Source organism: Enoplosus armatus, chromosome 16 (assembly GCF_043641665.1).
Source record: "Enoplosus armatus isolate fEnoArm2 chromosome 16, fEnoArm2.hap1, whole genome shotgun sequence".
Lineage (NCBI taxonomy): Eukaryota > Metazoa > Chordata > Actinopteri > Centrarchiformes > Enoplosidae > Enoplosus > Enoplosus armatus.
This window is the reverse complement of record NC_092195.1, coordinates 2,358,492-2,371,348: the sequence shown is the minus strand read 5'-3', so window position 1 is coordinate 2,371,348 and position 12,857 is coordinate 2,358,492. Positions and strand designations below refer to the sequence as shown.

Genomic DNA, 12,857 nt, shown 5'->3' with positions numbered 1-12,857 from the left:
GCGGGTGACGGCCTATAGCTGGAATGCTTTTGTCTGTTGCTGTGTTTTACACATATTTATATTTATATTTATATTTACAAAATGCTAATATTTCTGGTCACTTTTTTTTGTTGTTGTTGTTTTTGGCACAGAGGAGGACAATGTGCTTTTGTGAATATCATAAACAGTACTTGTAACACCAGCTGCTGTCATAGTTTCAGTGCTCGTCTCCACACCCAGAAAAAAAAAAAAACACCTCCTACTGTCACCTTGTTGGATCGAGTACGCGTGTGTTTTCTGACGGCCTGTGAAGGCATCATGTTATGCTCTTATGGTAACATGTCACCTATCATACTGCACGCTACGGCAAGGCACAAAGGACAGTTTGTAACTGTTTGTAAATAGGCCGAGCCAACTTCACAGTCACAAATCTTTTCCGGGGGGGCACATATATTGTCAAATGAGGCAGGTCACAAGTTGTAAAGTCCAGCCTTTAAGGTCACTAATGCACTGTGAAAGGTCTGCTTATTTCTGCATACCAGATGTTGATCGAGCGCTTCAATGAAGTTCACGTTGCCAAAGCGAAAGCAAAGGTTACATCAGAAACGGGGAGCTGGAATAAATATATCTGACGTGTATAGCCACAGAAGTAAAAGCGAACCCAGACCCCCGCGGGACGAGGATTATCATAAGCTGGCAGGATGCCCTAGGCTACGGGGGAAAACGATAACTTGGGCCCATAAACCAACTCCCTCAAGTCTTCGTAAAAGCTAGCCCTGGTACGTGCTGTTGTTCTCTTGAACTGACAGGACCTCGAGCCAAATATCGGTCAATTTAATGTTCTCTCCCGTTTCGTTCAAATTAGCAGCCAATGAAAAGAACCTACAAGTGCGTGTCTGAATTATTACGAGGCGGTGTTCAATTCGGCGTGAACAAAATACACCATAAATGGAATTAAAATGTAACTTTTTTATCAAATGTCCTTTTATTCCTGCTATCTCATCCCGACAAAAACACACCGCCGTGGGCGCAAAGGGAGCAGCGTTGACCAATTATGAAGTTTAAATATTACAGTAATAAAGTAGTGCTTGCTGGGCAAATTGTGCTCCGAATTGTCACGAAGACTCATACGATTCTGGAAAGGTCCGAGTCATGTTCATCCAGGTGTGAACCGCCCGCCGATCAGCAAGGCAGCGTTGAATTGCGGAAATTTTGAATGTAGTTCGGCAAACACCGTTCCCTCCGTCGGACGTAAATAACACACTGGCGGTCATGTTAAAAGCGTGAACATTAATATGGACATTTAGCTTGGGAAGCGCGTTGTACGGCCACCCAGCTGCGGTACTGTCAACCACCCAGTTTTTCTTCACTGGCTAGACTGTTGTCAGAACCCCCCCCCCCTCCTCCTCACCCCCCCACCCCCCCCCCCAAAAAAAAAAAAAAATGAAACATACCGCATATGCAAGACGAAGCTCGTATCCAAATATTATTTGGAGTCCCAGCGCCTGTGCATTCCTCCTCAACTGGAACCAGTGTCGATCTCCGTCGGCTAAACTGAACGGGACACAGCGCCAGGGTTTAACCTGAAATGACCCGCGCTAGTGCAAATCAGGCGAGGGCTATGCGTGTGTGTGTGTGTGTGTGTGTGTATCAGCGTGGAGAGAGTGTAGTACGGGCTAGCAGTGTATGCGGCTGCGAGAGTCTGTGCTCTGGACGCAAAAAAAAAAAAAAAAAAAAACTTCAACATGGAGCCGAAAACAAACCTTAGAAGAAGAAAAAAAAAAAAAAAAAAAAAAAAAAAAAAGGAAGCGACACACTGACGAAACTGACAATCGCGGCGCTCCGACTGATCGCTGCGGGGGAATCAGAGAGCCGATTCACGGTCAGGAACCGAACAAAATAAGCCTCGCCCTTGTTGCAAACTCCCAAGTTTTTTTTTCTCTCTTTTTTTTTTTTTTTTTTTTTTTTTTTCTGTCGATGGCGGTTGGCTGTTTTTACAGTAGGCCTGGTACATGCCGACAGGGCAGGAAACGTACTGCTCCAACTTACTGAGTGTGTGTGTGTGCGTGTGCGTGTGCGTGTGCGAGTGTGTGTCTGCTTAAGGGAAGCAGGCGGAGGATTCTGATGAAATTATAATTATTTAGTGCAAGGCTACATTATTTATTTATTGTCATGCTAATCATTTATTTCATGTATTTTAATTCACATGCGTATTTTTATTTCCATTGTATGGTCTTTTTGTACACGCAACAAATGCTAAATGACAACTGTGTGTGTGTGTGTGGGTCCCATCATGGTGAACCCCACCTGTGTTGGCCCAAAAAGGGACTTCATTGTGGGATTGGACTGGGCTGCAAACTGGGCCCCACCCACCGGGGGGGGGGGGGGTGAAACCTCGGCCTGGGCCACATGTGAGCTTATGACCCATCTGGGCCTCGACCTTCAGCCCTATGACCTCCCACACTACAGCCCCTGTACCTGCGAACAAACCCCGGTGGAACCCACCTGTAGCTACACGTGGGACTTCTGCTGGGTTTGTCCCAGAGTAGTGCCGTATAGCCCCACCTTGTTGTATTTAAATGGAATACCAGTAAATCCACACTCAGCTCATGCTTATCCTTGAGGGTTAGGGGGGGCAATTCACACAATTATTTTCAATAATTCAAATTGATTGCAGCATTCAAGCAACGCATTTGTAGTCACTGAGCCACCTTTAGCAGACGCTGACATACAGAGCGAGAGACTGCAGCGAGAGACAGTGACTGAGCCAGGGGACAGTTTGCCTACTAGGACAGTGCGCTGTCCCCTATCAGTCTTTGTTCACTCCCCCCCCCCTCTGAGATCTTGTTTCTAGCTCTTATCACGAGGTCTCAAGAACCCACTCGGAGAGGGCCCTCTCTGCAGCTCTCTGATTAATCCCTCATGGGGCAGCAGTCTTCTCCAACGCACCCAAGAGGACATGATACAGTTGTAGTCCCCTGCAGTAATAGCGACATCAGGCATTTGGTTACTGTCACCCAAAGATTTACTGTTAACCTCTGAGCATTTGAAATCCAAAAGGCAGTTTAACGTTTGAGTCGTACGTAGCGAGAGAGTTATTGTACTTCTGCTAAAGACCGGGCCGAAGCCTAGCGCATGGCTGGACCGCGTGCGGTCAGCGTGCTATATTGCGGCCATATTGTTCCACGGGTAGTCAGAGGTCGTGTCTATAATGTGAACTCCTGGATATTAAATGTTCATCTGATGCATCAAATGCAGTTGCAAGAACAAAACCTTCCACTCACATCTCAAGATGTTTGATTTGAGAGAGAACTGCTAATTTCTGACTACTCTAATAATAATAATAATAATAATAATAATACATTTTATTCATAGAGCGCTGAACACTGGTTCCTTTAACTAGCCTGAAGGAAAAAGGAAACGTTTTTTTGGGGAGCCGATTGTCCATGTGCTGCGTAGGCCCCCCCGCCTCGTGTTATAAGTCTGGCCGAGGCCGAGGTTGGGGGGGGCGTAGACTGAAAGTCTTCAGTGCTGCTCGAGCGACAGGTGGACCCACTAGCAATAGCCTTGAGGGCTGCGCCTATGCTCGGAGAGTCTAAGAGTTACGGTACGTAACTAGCGTTCGTTCATTTTGAAAGAGCAACGGCCAATGAGAAAGCTCCGGCACTCGAGCGGCCAATGGTGTCACTTCATCTGCCACGGACAGACTTTCGCAGTCTGACAGCCCCAGCCGCTGCCACTCCCCTGCTTTGATTGAGGTGCAAATGAATGCAATCCGAGAACTTCAACTTACAACCCTACATGTGGTATTGTTGTCAGGAACATTTCCCTACGGCCCTACAGGTATAGGTATAAGGTGTAGTATAGTTTTAAGGGTTTATCTGGAATTGGCCATTTCCAGATAAATATAGCATGCAACAATAAATGTTAAGGATGGGTTTTACAGGCCATCAAAATTCAAGACTTTGCTGCTGAAGAACTTCAGCTTTTCATTCAAATTTAAGACATTTTATTGACTTTTAAAAAGGCAGAGTATGAATTCAAGAACAATGGCATTTCCTCATTGGCCGTTGCTGGCGATTTCACGTTTAATAAATGAATGTTTGCAGGTTTTTTTTTTTTAATTTTATCTTTAAAATAAATTAGGTGAAATACACACTTACCGAGAAACCGATCATGTAGTTTAACTCACTTAAATTTTGTTTTTAACATTACAGCTGGTAAATGACTTTGTTATTGTATGGAGGGACTGCAACCAGCGTAAAGAACTCCAACAGTAAATGCATCAAAACAGCGACAGTAACGATGATCTAAACTGCGCGTAATAACAGCAAGTCAACAGTAGTGCCCACAAACAAAACAAAAGAAAATACCGTCTTATAAAAAGGGTTATCCAGGTGAATTATGCACATTTGATTCTCCGACATGGCTGCTGTAACTCTGCACACTACCGTACGGTCTCTGTGCATATGCTCAGTAGATGTACGACCCTTGTACAGTGGAATGCAGAATCCCATGCGCAGGAATGCAAAATATTCCATTGTTACCTGTTGCGCTTTGAGAGAGCGTTTGGACTGCATTATTTTTTATAGGGCTTGATATATGGCTCCTCCATGTATTACGAATACATAACGTTGCATTTAATTCAGTCCGACACCAGGCTACTGCAAAGGGTGCAGCTTAATAATGCACCATAGAATGGAGCCAACACCCAAAGCAGACCCAAAGTAGACTTAACAAAAAGCAAATATTTTAGGTAAGGCAGGATGTATTGCAGGGCTACTGTTACGAGCTTTAATGCTGTTAATGTGAACACTCTCCGGGTCACCATTTTGCACATCTAAATTAGCCCCCCAGGCCCACAGCAGCAACATTAGCTGTTATTTTTTTCCACTTGCCTTTCCAACCACACGCAAGCTGTATATCCTCCATAAAGATTCTGCATCAGATTCTTAAAGGGGACCTATTATGCTCATGTCCAGCTCTATATTTTCATTTTGTGATTCCACTAGAGCAGCTTAGGACGATTCACAGTTCAAAAAAGTCCCCGAATTGTCTTATTCCGGCCCGTCAGGCAGCCCCTCAATTCACCCTCTGTCTGAAACAAGCTGTTTGAGCTCCTGTCTCTTTAAGGCCCCCCCCCCCACCTAAAAGCCCACTTCTTCTGATTGGCCCGGCCAAGTTCCAAAAGTCTTTGGAAGAACATAAACATAAACATCTCGTCAGATGTGCCTGGTCAGAGATACCATATAAGGACATCCGTGCCTCTCTGACATCAGATAGACCCGGCGGTTGAAAAAACTGAAACGGAGCGTCGTGAGCTTTTGGCTCTCAGGGATCACTTTCACATACGTTCACCTCATTATTTAGCAACGTTTAGTTGATGTCATTGTAACATTCAGAAAATAAGGAAAAGCTTAATAGGTCCTCTTTAACCACGTTGGTGATATTAATACTAAAGGCCCACAGGGCTGTCATCATCAGTGAACCAGTATGACTATGGTTTCTTGCAAGCGGAGGGAAAATGATGGGCATGCAGTTACAAGTTTGTGGCTTTGTGATTTAATTATAGTAATAAGAATTATTTATGAGCAGCAAAAAGAAAAAAAAACAAAAAAACATCGAAAGAGAACACGAGACCTGTTAATCGCTAGGTCAAGTGGCACCTTTCACCAAGCCACAACAATTACACTGATGAAAGACAGCATCGATCACAGAGCCCGTTGCTCTACATACCACGCGGTAACAGAGTGAGCTGTCTTGCCTTGAAACCGCTCAGAGACGAGAAGATCAATAAATGCCTTACATCGGTCCTTCAAGGAAAGGCCTGAGAACGTGTCCTGGGCACCTCGCCAAGCTCTCTCTCGAAAAAGTAATAAAAATAAGCTTACGAACAACTCGAGAGTCGGTATATTTGCACCGTGCACCTGACACCTTAACTCAGCGACCTTCCACCATAAACCTTCTTCCCTTGCCTCGCTGTGAATGCTCATGGCGTGGCTGCTAACCCAAGCAAACAAACCGGCATGTTGAGAAACTATGGAGCCGTCGGCAAATATGGCGGATTCATTAATTGACCGTTGGTGAGCGTTTTCCCAGTATAACGTCTTATTTATCACGGAAAAGATCTGCAGGGAAGTCTGGTTGTGTTTGTAGCCGCGCCAGCAATACAAGTAGCAGGAATCTAAATGCGTCTTTGCAAATTGACGATGACAAAAAAAAAAAGTCATGAATCATCTTTGTTTTAAGTTGCAATTAGGCCTGATGAGGTTAATTGACACTTTTTAGGTTACGGCTTTGCTAGCTTATCCAAAAAGTGACGAGACGGCCTGAGGCATGAGGCACGCAACACTCACAAGCAGTAACGATACCTTTCATTGCGGTCAAAATCAGATCGCATTTCACGGTGGTTAACGTACAAGTGGGCACACAGGCAGGCAGGGGTTTGCGTAGGGTTCAGGTTCTGGTGGCTCGAAAGCAGAAGGCAAGAAGGAGCATGGCAACACTGACAATCTGGCACCTGACGGGGGGGGGGGGGGGGGGGGGGTTACTGTGACAGAACTTGCTAAAAGTGTGCTAGATTGCCCACGAGAAGCCCCAGAGAGGGGGCCCGTTAATTCAACCCACATGGGCCGGACAGCGCGGGACCCACGTAACCGAACCCATAAAAAATAAATGTCCCAGATAGTCTAACCAGCTCCAGCCAACGCGCACTAGGCCCCCATTTAACGCGAGTGGGGCCGGCAAAGGCAGCCTATATACCGACACCCACTTGGTACCAATGCAGCCCACGTGTAATCCATATGGGGCCCACATGGACATGCTGGCTGAATGCTCTAAATGTTGGACATAATATGCTGGGCCATTGTGTTTTTACCCAGTCCGTTATGTGATGGTGGGTCTTTCTGAGGTCTGCCTGATGTAACGCAGCTTCCAGGTAAATTATTAGTGGAAGGTTTCAAAGTCTTCTGGCAGCGGTTTGCAAATGTCCCTGTCATGCATACAGTACACTGGATGGCACTGATCGGGCCTGTTCCCTTACCTGATATCACCTTTGCGTTTGTTTACTGTATGTTTAGCTTGGACGTTCTCCAAGTGTGTAGAAGGGGGGTCAGTCGTTTGGCTGCAGTTGACAGGAGTGGATGTTTGTGCCTCGAGCACCAATAGCAGAGAAAAGTAAAGAGTGCAGATTAGAATAATGTCATAGTGCGCCGTGTCTTCTTGTTTAAACTACATTGTGAGCTATTGAGGTTATTTCTGGTGGTGGTGGTGGTGGAGGGGGGGGGGGGGGGGGGGCAACTGTTTTCTCTGCCTCACCTTTTTCTACATTGCATTCCTCCCTGTCAGCGCAAAAACCGCAGGTTCCAGAAGAAGCCCTTGCTCTTTGATTCTGTAGGACTGACACCAGTTTACTGTTGATGTCTTTTGTTTTTTTTTTGTTAGATGCTGACACATTTCATCTGCAGTCAAACTGCATCACAGCCAAACTGAAAAAATGTCTTAACACAGTGTCCCGTCGCCTATGAACCAGAACAACAACACGGTAAATGCAAAGTGCAACTCCTCTTTTCAACTAAATCCATATCAATATTGTTCGTATTGAGGTGTTTTTTTTGTCTTACGGGCAATTTAACCACCAAAGTCAAGCCACACACACACACACCGCCGCCATTACACAGCGTGGGGCATGAGATAGAACACAAACACGGCAGGAGGATCTCTGCGGTGTGCCAGACCACAGCTGCATATGTAAAACACGCGACCTGTTGTTTTATGCGGGCGTTATGACAAATGCAGAACCTGTTTGCATCCAGTCTGCTTGCCTCTGAAGGAACGTTGCGTCACCGATCTACAGCACTTTCAAGGTCACACGGGTGCAACGGGCCCGCTGAGTATTCATACCGGGTGATCTACGGCAATTGATATCAGTTATCTTCCCTTTATCTTCATCTTCCTGACCTCAGGGCGCTGCCAAGCGGACAGAGTCGGTGCCTAGCTGGTGAGGAAGGACCTAAACATTTAGCAACTAAGGAGGAGCTCAGCTCGGTAAGTGGAGACCGAAACACAGCGAAATATTCTATGTATATTTTTTTCAGGTGGTTCCTGGGCGGAAACTAACGGTAACTTAAGAAGAGTCTTTCTGCCCCCTAGTGGCCTAAAATTGATCAGTGCAGTTGTAATATTTTCGAGTTACACTTTCTAAGAGTGAAGCTTTCTTCATTCATATTTATCGGGGACAGCACCGGTTCACCAACACCGCTGTGACGCAACTGTGTCAGGTTTAGCCAGAAAACTAATTTCCGTACGCAGTTCCGGGGCAGGATGCGTCATTTATTTATTAATACAAGCATTTTGTTACGTTTTTTTCATTTAACATACTTACTGATTCTGTGTAGACGGTTCTATGATGTCCGTCGGTTGGTCCTTCGCTTTGGTCTTGACTGAAATCACCCGGCAACTGTTGGATGGATTGCGATTACATTTTGTGCAAACCCTCATGGTCTCAGAGGATGAATCCCACGGACTTCGGCGGTCCCTTGACTTTTCAGCTACCGCCACCAGATCAAGTATCTCTGCAGCTACACGATGGTTCGGCACAAATTTTACACAGGGAGAGGAGATCCCCTGACTTTTGAGACGTCTTGACAGGGATAACCAAGCAATTTGGTGCGCTCATGGTCTTTCTTGATCCCCTAGCGCCATCATAAGGTCAACATTTGCAATTTGACAAATACTTTGGCTAATCTATCGAGATGCATTTGAACCGGCATTTAAAAAAAAGAAAGAAGAACAGTTTACTGTGGATGACGCAGAAACGTGGGTAAAACAGTCTGCATTGGTAAATTACCTGTGAATCATTCGGTGTCTGCTACCCACAGCAGCCTCATCCTGTATGGAAGCTCATTAAATCCCTGCAGCCACCTAAAGGCAGCAGGACAGATACGTTGATAAGTCTGCAGCCTCCAATTGGAAGAGCACAGTTGCCATTACCCGCGGCCATCCACCAGACTGCTACAAAATAACCACACACACACACACACACACACACACACACACCTACTATCCATGTTAGACTGGTCGCTATAGCTCGGTATTCTGCTGTTTATGCGGTAGACATCAGATTACCATCCTCATTAATCCTGTGTGTCATGGCCTCCAATTGAAGAAAAAAAAAGAAAAAAGCTCATGTTTATTCTTGTGCATTGGGAAGCAAATGCTGCTGCGCCACATTTTAAGACATGGTGTAAGCATTTGAGACATGAAATACAGAAGAATCATGACTGAAATGGAGTCGGACTGATGCATCAACTGTTTCACCTAACCCTACTACTCTGCATTTGTCGCCGCACTTTTACCACAATTAAAATAGGGCCCATTGTCTTATTTACCTCTGGGTATCCTTGAATGAGACTTCCAGTTCAGTTCATTCCGTTCATGAAAGTCTGCGCCGCATATCAGTCGTTCCAAAGTGCTCTTATTTCCTATTTAAGTTACCGTACAGTCTGTCAGAAAGTTTTGATGTGCAGCGTCAGCTGTGAACCTGGCTCAGTCTCAGTGCATCGCCATGGGAAACGTCTCCAGATGCAGGTTTTGTCAGCCGGAGTAATGAGGAAGGGTGTGAGAGTCTGAGTCGAGTCTCATCAAGTGGTCCCAGAGGAAAGCGCTTGACATCGGTGAAATGAAGGGGGTGGGAGCTGATACCTGTTGTCATCCAGAGAGAGGATGTGCAGATGGCTCGTTGCTGAGGGTTTCCAAAAAAACACTTTGGAACAGGATTCAGTGAGGAGGGGTCGGGTCAACCATCGTAGGAAGGTTCCAGTAATTTGGCACATGCATCCCATCCTTTTGGCAGTTTCTGAGTTGATCCATGCAGTGGGCCAAGTACTGTAATGCTGCACGCCCCCGCCTTACCAAACTGATGACCATTAATGTTCACGGAGGGACGGTCGATAGACCTCCTGCTCAAAATGTGTTGCAATGCCCCAAGTTCATATTGTTTAAAACAGACACAAACTTTAACAGGTGTCTCAAAATGAAATTACCTGGGGGCCACAGGCAAGCCAGGTTGTTTGTGTCTACCTTTGTTGAAACGGTCTCTACTCCAGGTCAACGTTTCTCTTAACTTTAGAAAGGGTTTGGTGTCATTACATCGAGACTGTTGATAGCGCGATGTATTTGCTGTATGCTGACGAGTTGCACAGTTGAGCCACTCTCAGACCAGTCATGGTCAGCGGCAGCGGCAAGGGGGAGGAAGGCGGCTGCCGCTCCCATGGTGGTTCAGCTTTTTCAACTTGCTGTCGATGGACCATGGAAACCGCAGAAAACCATAGCGATGAAAATGATAGAGGGTTCATTTTACAGGTACAGGAGTTCACTGGGTTACATACCTCTTCACCAGCAGTGAACAAACAGATGAATGAAGAGGAAAAGTCTGGGGGCAACATCAGCTTCAGGGTTTGATGATCCAGTCTGGTCCAATAAATAACGTTTAGAAGTTAGCTAAAGTACTAATTGTGTCATATTCCTAATCTTTTCTTTGCATTAAACTACAGCCCGCTCGACTAGATGGTAGATAACATCAACCTGTAGCTGTGGATTAGGTTGTTAGACGGATCTGAGATCGCTGATAGCCGCTATGGGGGACTTTGCCCCCCCCCCCCCCCCCCCCCCCCAACATAAAATACAGAACGTCCAGGCTTTTGAGACCCCTGCACCAAACCAAGACTTTGAGACCTCTGCACGAGACTAAAAGCTGGACCCTGCAGTAGACCAAGACCATAATTTAACCCTGAGAAACGGTCTTGGGGTAACATCAGCTTCAACGCACCTTTAGGTTATAATGTGACTGGAGGTTCTTCAGCACTAGACTAAGACTTTGAAACCATTGCTCTAGACCAAAACATGGGCCCTGCACAGGACCAAGACTTTGAGGCCGACTTTTTATAGAACCTTCCATCACTGTACGACTTCATATAGTGCAGTGAACAGCTCACGCGTAAAATTGATTCCTGTTATCCGTGGAAAAAAAAACCCCAGAAAGCACGGGAGGAATTTATCGATTTTTCGAATCACTGCAACACTGTGAATGACGGAGATCTGAAGAAATTCAGAGCAGTGTGTCACGCTACGTATATTGTTGGTGCTGGGTCAAGAATCAACAGTCTTTGCATTCATTCCAACACTCAGTTCCTGCCTTAAGAGGCTGCCTGGTTAGCATAGTCTCTACACATTTGTGCACATGCGTTATTCAATCTGTGTGATCTGCACATCTGCAGAACTGTAACGGAGACAGCCAAAGGTGCCTTTTTACATGCCATCCATAAATTCAGGCAGTTATAGTTCTATAAAAGGCAAGCATCAACCAACTTGTAAAATCTGTGCTTGTTCACCAAATGGAGCTCTGTGTTAGAAACCTAGAGACAATGTGTCTTTATTTACTTAGTGACTGTTACACTCAGTTCATTCATCTTTGTACTTGTTTTAGCATCCTCAGTGCTCTCCATTTTCTGTTCTTTTCTATCTTTTTGCCTGCTGCAGTGACCCAGTTTCTCCACATGGATCATTAAAGTTTCATCTGATCCAATGTATTGTAATCTGATCAAATATTACTCCAACTTTGGCTTTGAAGTTTGTATGGCCTACATGGGCTGTTTTTTGTAGTGGATCTTACTTGGAGCTGTGGTATATTTTAGCTTAAGCAGTCCGTTTACACTGGTGATGTCTTTCTTTGTTTCTTTCTTTCTGTCTCTGGGTTGTGGCTTTTTCAGGTCAGGATGTGTTTTGCTGAGAAAGTCTTCCTCTTGAGTTTGACAAGAAAATCGTTATTGCAGAATGGTCCTGATGAGTTTTCCTTCAACAAGAGTGTGGACCGTAACAGATAAGTCAGTCATCGGGCCGGCTGAGAAAACATCCTTATCAGATCTACTGTAAATACGGGCATTTGAGAGATCAAGTGTGATTACACTGCAGAACTGCAAAACTGCTCTAAAAAATCAAATTTCCAAAGACCTAATTCTGTCATCATCTGCACATTCAGCTGCATTCATATGTTTCTGTTGTGACCGCTGATGAAGCCCCCCCCCCCCACCACTCATTTCACACACCCAAGCTCCTAGCTTCAGAGCTTTCAACCACATTTTACAGTCTTCAGTCTGGAACTTGCTGGAGGAATCATCACATGACCTTAACTTGGTCATTTGATCACAAGTAGTTGTAGGGGTCAGATCATAATCCCCATCTTGGTTCAAGACTGGCCTTTGGCGTCGGACGTGAATGGCCTTCTTACAAGAAAGTGGACAGCTGGAGGACAATCAAGGAGGCCATTCATATCCAACGCCAGAGGCCAGTCTTCAACTGAGATGGGGTTTATGTTCAACCCCCTAATTCCAACCCCTTATCACATGGGACCAAGTACTGAAAAGTACAGTAGCTTTTTTCACTCCAACTGTTATTACTCAAAACCCAACTTTCCGATCACTACGAGTCCCTGTTTTGCTATGGTTACTTCTTAATCAATTTAACTTCTTGAACCACAAACTACCTACATAACCTGCGTGGTCACTCAGAAATGTCGTTTTAGGATAATTCCGGGATATTGCAGGATCTTATTTCTGTGAGTTTGTCCGTCGGTTCTATCAGGTATGATAACGTCGCACTTACCAAGGTAATAACTTTTAGAGATCAGATGGGGGCGAGAATCACAAGCAGTCAGACAATCAGACATGTTATCTGGAAACCTTTCCCCAACAGTTGTAAATGGGAGACTCTTGAACAGACTGAACAGACAGCAGAAAGAGGCATTATGCCTATTTTCTGTAGCCTTGCTAGCTTGTCTATTTATAGTGTAAAGAAAGATTAGAGAAATATCAGATAAGAGA

General features: G+C 45.2%; 1 protein-coding gene across 1 annotated transcript in view; it reads right to left on the bottom strand.

The window, feature by feature from the left end:
* thrb (thyroid hormone receptor beta) overlaps positions 1-1,678 on the bottom strand; it is an 84,288-nt gene extending 82,610 nt beyond the window's left edge. The window contains exon 1 of the mRNA XM_070921497.1: positions 1,434-1,678. The gene's annotated coding sequence lies outside the window, so the exon portion shown is untranslated. The remainder of the gene's footprint in view (positions 1-1,433) is intronic.
* Positions 1,679-12,857: the final 11,179 nt, after the last annotated feature.